Here is a 10,764-nt window from a genome sequence, read left to right as displayed (position 1 = left end):
AATGTATTTCATGATTGACTGTTAAACATTTGTTTACAGGGTGTTCAAAATTTACAGTTTCATTATTGGATTATTCAATGTGTAACATGAGGATTATTTTAAATGGAACACCATGAATATTAATTAATCATAATAATAAACAAACTTTTCTCTTTCGAATGGTATAAGGATGTCCTATAACAAGGAGTCACAGTTTTTGCGTAATTTACAATTATATAAATTATTAATGATTACATCGATTTTAAAACAAAAGATGTAGTTAGTTAATGTCATTGTACGACATTGGCGTTTTATGCCACTACGGTCTGGTAATTGTCAAAAATATAAACATTCGTGCTTAGTATTTAGATTTAATTGTTCCTAAAAATGAAGAATTACGCTATCTACGAAAGAGTCGACATGGAGTGTACTTTGCATTGGGGAATATTTGAAAAATTGTTTCTGAGCTTCTAAAGTTTACGCTCAAAAGTATCCTGATAGAAAATACCCACAAAAGGAAGTTTTTGAGATTTCTCAATAGATTCCGTGCTGTGCTACTGGTAATCTTACATACGAAAAGGCAAATGAAAATAAAGCAGTGATTTGTGACGACCTCCATGAACTTGATGTTCTACTTTCTGTTACTGAAAACCCAAATACTAGTACGAGAAAAAATTCGGGAGAATTGGAAATCAGTCAAACGAGTTTATGTAGAAGACTTAAGATAAACCACTATCATCCGTATCACACTCAACTACACCAGCATTTAATACAACAGGATTATGATAAACGTTTAAATTTTTCTTTTTGGCCTTTTGATAAAGTTGGAGAAGAACCTGATTTTTTTAAAAGTATATTGTTTACACAGACGAATCTACTTTTCATACTAATTGTCTAGTACATAAACTTAATTTTCATTATTATGATAATGTTTGGGGCTGCATTATGGGCGAGTACGTTATCGGTCCGTATTTTTTGACGGGCCGATAACGTACTCACCCAAATATTTGAATTTATTCTTTTCATTTGAACCATACTGTATATTTGGTACATAATTTGCGACAAATTTTAAATTTCTCTGAAACTATATTTTTTAATAGTACTTAATGATAGGTACATTACTTGAGAAATGGAACTTGCCGAAACTGCTGTATTGGAAATAAATTGTAATAAATTTTGTTGCAACCCTAATAACACAAAACATTCCATGAATGTTCCTAGAATGTACTCACAGGACATTCCAAACATTCCTGGAATGTCCCCAAATGCACACGAATGTCCCTGGAAAGTCCCTGGAATGTGCTGTGTCAGCATTTTAAATATTCTTAGAATGTTCTGTTGGAACATTCCATGAATGTCTACGAATGTTCTTTGGACATTCACAGTATATGTTTTAGACTGAATGTCTTGTTGGAACATTCCATGAATGTTCTTTGGACATTCACAGTATATTTTTTAGACTGAATGTCTTGTTGGGACATTCCATGAATGTTGGAACATTCCATGAATGTTCTTTGGACATTCACAGTATATTTTTTAGACTAAATGTCTTGTTGGAACATTCCATGAATGTCTACGAACGTTCTTTGAACATTCACAGTATATTTTTTAGACATTCTCTGAAATATATCGTCAGTGCTGTGACAATACTTCCTATATCTTTTTTCATGAGGTTTGCAGGAGACGAAAAACATTTTTTAAGGTCACCTCCTGTTTGCATACGTAAGTTCTGGCTTGTTTTGTAGTAAATAGATAGTTAAATTTACTGCAAAACAAGTCAAAAAATATATGAAAACAGGAGGTGGCCCAAACAAGTTTTTAGTCTATCTTACAAATCTCATGAAAAAACAGATAGGAGGTATTGTCACATCACCGACGATATGTGGCCATACCAAATAATGCATGCTTGATAAATATAAACATTTTTATTGCAAAAAATCTTTTCATACATTTTTTTAATGTAATTTACTGATATTCCTATAAAAAAATGTGTCACATTTGCTTTGTAAACCTTTCTTTTGCCTTTCATAGCCACATATTCCATTTCCTTCCTGGTTTTTTGTAGACCACTTCTCTCAGCTGATTCTAAAAGAAAATAAAATAAATGGTAATTTTTCTATCCTTTACAATTAACAATCAGAAGAAATATTTACAGGTAATAATATGCATATAATAATAATAATAAAATAAATAATAAATTAAATAATATTTAAATAAATAATAAATAATATTTAATAAAGAAAATAATAAAACATTTTGTATTTTGACAACAACGTCCGATGTGGAAGTAGAAACCATAATAAAGTTATTTTTTCAAGTAAATTCTGGCTTATTTCCCCATTAAAATAGTTACAATAATTACAAAAATGCCACAAAGAAATAGCTTTTTCACAAACTAATAAGTATTTTGTTTTATTATATTTATTGTTTTTATTATTTACTTTAACTTAAGATTATAACTTAATTCTTGTTTTCTATTTCTGATGTTTTTATTTATTTGCATTCAACATTAATCTGTTTTCTTGTATAATCTACTTCGCAATAATTATGTGATATATTGGACTTAAAATGAATTCAAAAATTTTTTGTAATTGGGCAACAATGTCAACTTAGATCTCTGATGTAGATAATGAAGAACAACGGTATCTACAGTTGGAAAAATGAAAGAATAGGGCTTTTCATCAATTGTCATTTGTTTCGAGCTTCTGTCATGTGTCACATAATATTAATATATCTATGTCATATGTCTTTGGTTTGTATCTATTATTGTATATACCAATAACGTATGTCGTAGATATATTAATATTATGTGACACATGACAAAAGCTCGAAACAAATGACTGTGAATGAAAAGCCCTATACCCATGAACGATCACATCAATCACTTATGTTGTATTTGCTATCTTTTTCTATTTTAGAACAAATAGAAAATGATATAAAAACATTAAAAATAAAAAACTGGAGAAAAAAAGCATGAAACAGATCAGAGTGGAGAAGAATCCTGGAACAGGCCAAGACCCAGAAAGGGCTGTCGAGCCAATGATGATGATGATCTTTTTCTATAGGTAACAAACGTTTGTGATTTATAGAAAAAGACAGCAAATAGGGCTTTTCATCAACTGTCATTTGTTTCGAGCTTCTGTCATGTGTCACATAATATTAATATATCTACGTCATACGTCTTTGGTTTGTATCATTGGTATATGCCAATAACTTATGACGTAGATATAGTAATATTGTGTGACACATGACAGAAGCTCGAAACAAATGACTGTGAATGAAAAGCCCTATACAAAATAAGTGATTGATGTGATCGTTCATGGTTATAGGGTTTTTCATTCAGTCATTTGTTTCGAGCTTCTGTCATGTGTCACATAATATTAATATATCTACATCATACGTTATTGATATAATCAATGATACAAACCAAAGATGTATGACGTAGATATATTAATATATGTGACACATGACAGAAGCTCGAAACAAATGACAATGAACAAAGCCCTATATTGCTTTTCATCGATTGTCATTTGTTTCGAGCTTCTGTCATATGTTATATAATCTGTGTATAATATTAATACAACACGGATTATACGACATATGACAGTAGCTCGAAACAAATGACTGTAAATGAAAAGCCCTATTCTTTAATTTTTCCAACTGTATATTGTAATTGTATTATTAATTGGGTTAAGCATATTACCTGTGTGATATAAGCTATTGGAACAGCACAGTCTCTCAAACGGTTGAAAGTGAAGTTCTGTCAATATCTTTTTCTAAAAAATGTTTTGAACATACTGCTCTATTAACAAATCTGATCAATACTTCATGCCTTCTTCGCAGGATCTTCTGGAAAGCTAAAAATACAAAATATATGCATTACTGAGCATTATTAACAAATTTTAGTTTTAAATAAAAAATATGATTAATGAACTCACAAAATATTATAAAAAGCAGCTTAGAAATTGTTTATTAGTATAGTCGTTTCCCTAGCCACAACTGGCTAGTGATTTTAGTAGGTAATTTTTTTGTTTTTGGCCATTTTTGCCAAAATTACTAACTATTTAGTTATTTTTTTGCCAATTTTACCAAATTGTCAAAATTATTTACTAAAATCACTAGCCAGTTGTGTCTGAGACTAAGTTTAGCGAACCGACTGTACTATTCATACTGTGTATTCATTAGTTGGTACTATTATAGTGTGTGGTCTACCATCCTGTTTATAAACGCATACATTAGCAAAAACGCAAAAAAAAATTTAATTTTACAAATAATCCGTTTGTTATTATCTCTATTTACTATTTTAATTAGGAATAAGCAAGTTTGTGGCTTATTCGCAATTATTAAAATAATAAATGGATATTTTCTGAAATAGGGGCATGCCTTTGTTTACATATTTGCATAATATACTAACCTTTGAAACATTATTCCTGCAGATTTTTTATCTACATTGCTTCTGCTACTCCAACTGATTTTATGCACTATATTAATAATACTATTAAAGTTATTATAAAAGTATCCGAATTAAAAAATATTCTTAAAAAGCACAAATAAAAACAAACAACGATCACGCACGGCAAGGTGGCCAAGGCAAGATGCATGTCAAGATGGCCGAACCGAAGTCTGAAGTGAGGTCATTGGTCGTTTTTAGTCACGTGATGCCCTCTCTAAGCACCATGCACAAATACATGCGCCGTGAATTTGAAAATGAACAGGAACATTGGTAGTATGTTCACAGAATGTCTTATGGTAACATTCCACGAATAATTTAATCAGATGTTCACCGAATGTTCCCTAAATGTCCAGGACATTCAACTATTGATAGAACTTTGGTAGTACATTCCTGGAATGTTGTGTGTTGTTAGGGAATGTTCAAAAGATTTCATTGTTTTATGATAAAAGATGTCATTATGAAATAGAATCGATTGCTTCAATTAAATAAAAACTGCTTATGACTGTTTCGACATTGTTCCTTCCACACAATGAACCCCAACTTTGTTTCGTGATAGAATAACAAATATTCACAGACTACACAGTGTACACCTTTTGGGAAACCACAATATTTCACAACAATGATACAGTGTGATCTGGTTTTCCGTATGATACAACCATCGGTAATGAGTTTTATTAGTGTATTCGAAAGGATTGGGCACGTCTAACGACATACCAAAAGAATTAGACAGTTCGATTTAATAAAAAAATTTATTAAAATAAAACAAAAAGGTTTATTAATTGAAAATTACATAATTTTGAAATGAAAAAATCATTAAATTTACTTTTTCTTAAATAAAAAAAAATCATTAAATTTACTTTTTCTTCATGTACTGGTTTTGAATAAATAAATACCTTAATTTTGAGCCAATCCTTGTTGCTCAATAACTTTGAATACTTTTCTTTTAAAATTTCACATTCACTTTTTTTAGGAGGCTTTTTATTTTTAATATGGTCTGAAAAATATTTGATGACAACTGTTTTTGTGCCTCTTTCCAGGGCACCAACGCCCTTTTTTCCTTTTTGTTTTGTTCTTTGCTGGAGTCACTTGCTCCTGACAAAGCTACACTAGAATTAATGCCAGAAGCTTTATTTTCACAAATATTTACCTCTGGAATTAAATCAGTTGCCTCTGTAATTGGCATATTCATCGGTAGTTAACAGATTTTCTTCAAGATCCACATTTATATCGTTTAAGGACTTTCGTGTGCAGCCCCACCTTGTTCCATTAAAAGGAGAAGTTTTGATATTTTGGTTGTTTGATATATATGTCATCCGGTAATCGGTAACTACCCTTATGAATGGTAGTCTTGTCGATACCTCAGGTAACTGAGGTTAAAATAGGCCCATTTAAGCTAACTTACCTTAGTACAAAGTTTATAATAACCGAGGTACAGGGTGTCAGAGTTAAACTTTTTTTTATTTATTATTGAATATTTCCTGACAGGTATGAGATAACAACATGAAATTTGGTATATGGGAGTTTTTTGGGTCGAAAAAACTTAATTCCCTACCAAAAATTATGTACAGTAGAACCTCGATTAACCGAGGTAATTGGGACCGAGAGTACCTCGGATGCGGCAAAACTCGGATAACACGGAACGTAACCTAAATATAGTACAATATAAAGACGATTGTTAGTCGGCGCACACAGTGGAGGCGGTTTCCGCTTACGGTTAAACAGCGCGGACCCGCTTTTAAACGTTTTCAAAAAGAATGCACGTCTTTAAATGTACACGAACATAGTCAAAGCAGGTCCGCGCGGGCCAACCGCTTCATCCCGCGTGACCGCTTTTGCTAGAATGATAATTTAGTTTTTTCCGCGCGGTTTTAATGTTTACTCGAATAAGAATTTAGTTTATTCCCTCTTTTTGTCGCGCGAGTTCAGTGATTTTACAATGAATAAGGAGGCAATGGATTAATTTTATAAATTGTACATTATAATAAACAAAAGTAATAAAGTCAATCTTATTGAAACCGTAATTTTGTGTGATTTAGGTATTCCCAAAATAAATTTACAACAAATCTAATTACCTCAATGTTATAACAAGCCTTTCTTCCGGAAGGATAGCTTGCTTATGTAAATTACACCAGTTTTTAGTTAAGGCTATGGGTACATAATTCGCAAATATTTTACGGCTATCCCTACCTTTTCTGTCTTTACATGGCAAATTACGTGTAGTAAAATTCACACTGGTATTGATATATGTACATATTACTAGAATGTCTACTTGACAATGTCATAACTAGCTTAAAGAGATGGCTTTTGAATGTTCTTGGATAACTGTTATTTTTTGTATAATTGCAAATTATTAATTGAGTTACTAAATGTGATAATTTTTTCACTAGCTATTTATTCAGTGATTGTAATCATTTATATGTACATACAACAAATATTCAATCGAGAAAAGAGGAAAAGTGTTAAAGTGATTTTTTAATAATATATTGTAACTATGGAACGCTTACAATTTTGAACATCTTTAACAACAAAATACTTGGATCACAGAATATATCTTGATGTATTCTCTGCTTCTATCTTCCATAAATAATACACAATAAATAACTTTTTATAAAGTTCACCTCTTAAATCAATTAACTAAAAATATTCCCGATTCATGTCAAATAATTATTTAAAATTGTCACTGATTGTCAGTGTCTGACTGACAATATTCTATTCGACTAAGTGCGTTGTATGACAAAGATAGATTTGGAAAATTACCACGGACATTGTGTTCATTTTTTTCGAATCCTGAAAAAACCAATAAATATTTTTGAAAAATCTAAACGCAGAATGAAAGACTAAATTATTACCGAGGGCCGAAAGTCCCTTAGAATAAATAAAAAGTTTATTTTGAATGAGATATCTGAAATTAAAAATAACATTAAATTTTCTCTTAGTTTTTCACCCCTATAACTTATTAAAATAAACATTATAGAAGTTCTCAGGGACTTTCGGCCCTCGCTAATAACGTAATCTTTCATTCTGCGTTTAAATTTTTTAAAAATACTTATTAGTTTTCTCAGGATTCGAAAAAAATGAATCCCCATTTGAATAGCATTGCAGCCGAAAAAACGTACCGATCCTCTTAAGATCAAACAGTAGCGATCAACAGGTAGCAAAAACGCGCTCCAAGATTGCGGCTGTAATTTTGAATATTTTTTCGAGATATTTGGCACACGTATTCGTAATATAATAAAGAATGGCGGTACAGGGCAAGTAATGAAATAAAAAATTTTAGTATGTAGTTCCAAAATGACACAAAATCTAGGCATCGGATAAAAAAGTTTATTTGAAGAAAGTGTATTTTTTTGTCCTTAATGGCGCTGCAGTCTCGTTTTTTTAATATTGTATTTAATTACAGAGTAATTTCCACATATTAATATATTTTCAAATTGGGCTCTGTACCGCCATTCTTCATTATATTACGAATACGTGTGCCAAATATCTCGAAAAAATATTCAAAATTACAGCCGCAATCTTGGAACGCGTTTTGCTACCTGTTGATCGCTACTGTATCACCTTAAATGATACTCCACTTTCTCCAAAATATAAATAAAAGTCTCTTGAGTCATTCTCATATACCTACTGGAAGAATCGTTCATTATCTTCTTTTAATTTTTGAAATACATGATGATATTCTCCATAAATTAATTATTCTCGATTAATAGGATGTACACCAAGTCTCTTTCTTCTCAGTTTAGACAAAACAGAATCTAAAGCAATTATATCGTCATCGGAAGACGACATTTTGCTACAAGTAGTAGACGCAACTGACAAATTTGAACGATCTCTCAGTTGAATCTCAAATACACTACATGTGAATCAATTATCATTTTTATAATTTATAAAATTCATTAAAATTTATAAAATAGGATGGCCTCGAAATACCGGAAATCGGTTAACCGAGGTTCTACTGTATTGCCCAGAGGGCGCCACATACGCCTTTCAGCACTCATTATTATTACGTTCAATTTTTTTTATCACTCACTCTGTATAATTTTGACATTTTTAATTTTTATTCTCCTATTAGTTGTACTTAAAAAAGGTATACTTCTTTCATCTCCCTAAACTCCACCGTTTTCGAGATAAACGCATTTTAAATCTGCGATACACCATCATTTTTAGCATAATATCATTGTAGTTCCACCCGAAAAATAACTTAAAACCATAATAATTGTGCTAGTTCTTAAATTTATGTCATTGCATCGCAAATTCCATTTGAAGAAATTTGCGATACATTTTTGGATAATTTTATGGTTTTAAGTTATTTTTCGGGTGTAACTACAATATTATGCTAAAAATGATGGTGTATCGCAGATTTAAAATGCGTTTATCTCGAAAACGGTTGAGTTTATGGAGATGAAAGAAGTATACCTTTTTTAAGTAAAACTAATAGGAGAATAAAAATTTTAATGTCAAAATGATACAGAGTGAGGGATAAAACAAATTGAACGTAAGAAATGAGTGCTGAAAGGCGTATGTGTCGCCCTCTGGGCAATACATAATTTTTGGTAGGGAATTTAGTTTTATCGACCCAAAAAACTCCCACATACCAAATTTCATGTTGTTGTCTCATACCTGTCAGGAAATATTCAATAATAAATAAAAAAAAGTTTAAATTTGACACCCTGTATCTCGGTTATTATAAACTTTTGTACTAAGGTAAGTTAGCTTAAATCGGCCTATTTTAACCTCAGGAACCTGAAGTTAAGCTATGGCCCATTCTTTACCAAACACTCTGTTTAATCAAATAATGAAAATCTGTTAAAAATGAAATAATAAATTATCCCACAAGAATTTCTTGGAAGCAAAATACTGAAACAAGATCCGCACAAGAGTTTAAACACGTGCGTTTCGTCTTCTCAGCAGTTTAGTATTTTGGACAGTTTACATAATTGAATAATTGTATAAATTTTACAACACAAACTAAGGAATGTGACACATTCGCATTCGACATTTTTTAGAGTTGTATAAATATTAACTTCAGTTATATTTATTTATACAATACAATACAGAAGTATGGAATATAAATACTTGTTTCTTTAATAGACATAAATTATAGGTATGGTATAAATAATGTAGATCTGATAAAAATAGTTTTACTAATTGTTGCATTACATGTTTATTAATGCTTTAGATAAGATGTAACTAAACGATAAAAAACAAGTGCAGCTTTAATTTTATTTTGATGTAAATAATAACAACAATAATTACTTCCATAAAAATTTTTCCTTGTATAAGTACAGGGTGAGTCACCACTAACGGGACGGAAGATTACAGCGAAAGAGTAAAAATTTTTAAATTATTAGTCTGTAACTTGATAAAACCTACATTATAAAATTATTTTGAAATATACAGGATGTCCCAATAAATTGCAGCTTATTACAGGATATCTCAATAAATTGCGACGTATCGAAGTTATATTTTTTATTCTTATTCTTCTTCCTTATCCTCTTTATAAGCAATCCGGCTTGTTCATTGGCGGATTGATACTTCTATGGAAGGTTGTCACTCCATCTTTTGCAAGGTTGGCCGATACTTCTTCTACCGATTGGTGATTTATCTCTTACTATTTTGAGCACACGTGACTTCTCCATTCTTCTTATGTGGCTATTCCATTATTTTTTTCTATTTAGTGTCCATTCGTTTATATACTGTACGTTACATTTTACTTTAGATTTTATTAACTTACAAGCTATATTTAAAATTTTTTCGAACCTTTTACCCTTTCGCTGTAATCGTCCGTCCCGTTAGTGGTGACTGATGACATGACTCACCCTGTATATTAGTATACAACAATTAGTTGCAATTTTTCGCACTATTACCTAATTTTCACTTTTTGTCTGACTATTACTTACACACTTTTCGGATTTGGCACTTTGTGTCCGCCGATTTTCACGTTATCATATAATTTACTCACTCCATATTAACATCATCCTCATCTTCTCTATCATTGGGTGCGTTCGGAAGACGTCAGCGGTTGAATGTAAGCACAAAATTAAACGGAAATTACTTCAAAACCGGAACTAAAAAATCAAGCGCGACTTTTCAATACGCTTCTATGTCAGATATACTATTTCTGCGACTATAATATGGCACTTCCGGTTAGAACTTTTTAACCGGAAATGGTATAAAAACCAAAAGTATACATTTGCTTTTATCTTGCTAAGGCACGTCGAATAATATATCTCGTATACCGTTTCGGTGACTTTAAAACAGTAACTTCTGATTCCAACACTAAATCCGAAAGTCCGACGTAAAATTTCTTATCTTTAGTTCTATCCTTGGGTTAT

General features: G+C 31.1%; 1 long non-coding RNA gene across 2 annotated transcripts; it reads right to left on the bottom strand.

Annotated features, from left to right (window-relative positions):
• Positions 1 to 1,639: 1,639 nt before the first annotated feature.
• LOC126892065 (uncharacterized) lies at positions 1,640 to 4,802 on the bottom strand. 2 transcript variants are annotated; one of them, XR_007700661.1, is made up of 3 exons: positions 3,918 to 4,802; positions 3,683 to 3,836; positions 1,640 to 2,064 (listed from the first exon to the last, which is right to left on the bottom strand). It is a non-coding gene; the product is annotated as an uncharacterized LOC126892065 (long non-coding RNA). The 2 variants fall into 2 exon arrangements; XR_007700660.1 differs by having other exon boundaries at positions 1,642 to 2,064; positions 4,394 to 4,799.
• Positions 4,803 to 10,764: the final 5,962 nt, after the last annotated feature.

This window comes from Diabrotica virgifera, chromosome 9, assembly GCF_917563875.1.
Source record: "Diabrotica virgifera virgifera chromosome 9, PGI_DIABVI_V3a".
NCBI classification, from domain to species: domain Eukaryota; kingdom Metazoa; phylum Arthropoda; class Insecta; order Coleoptera; family Chrysomelidae; genus Diabrotica; species Diabrotica virgifera.
The sequence above is the reverse complement of the archived record's forward strand: the minus strand, read 5'-3'. Positions and strand labels throughout refer to the sequence as shown.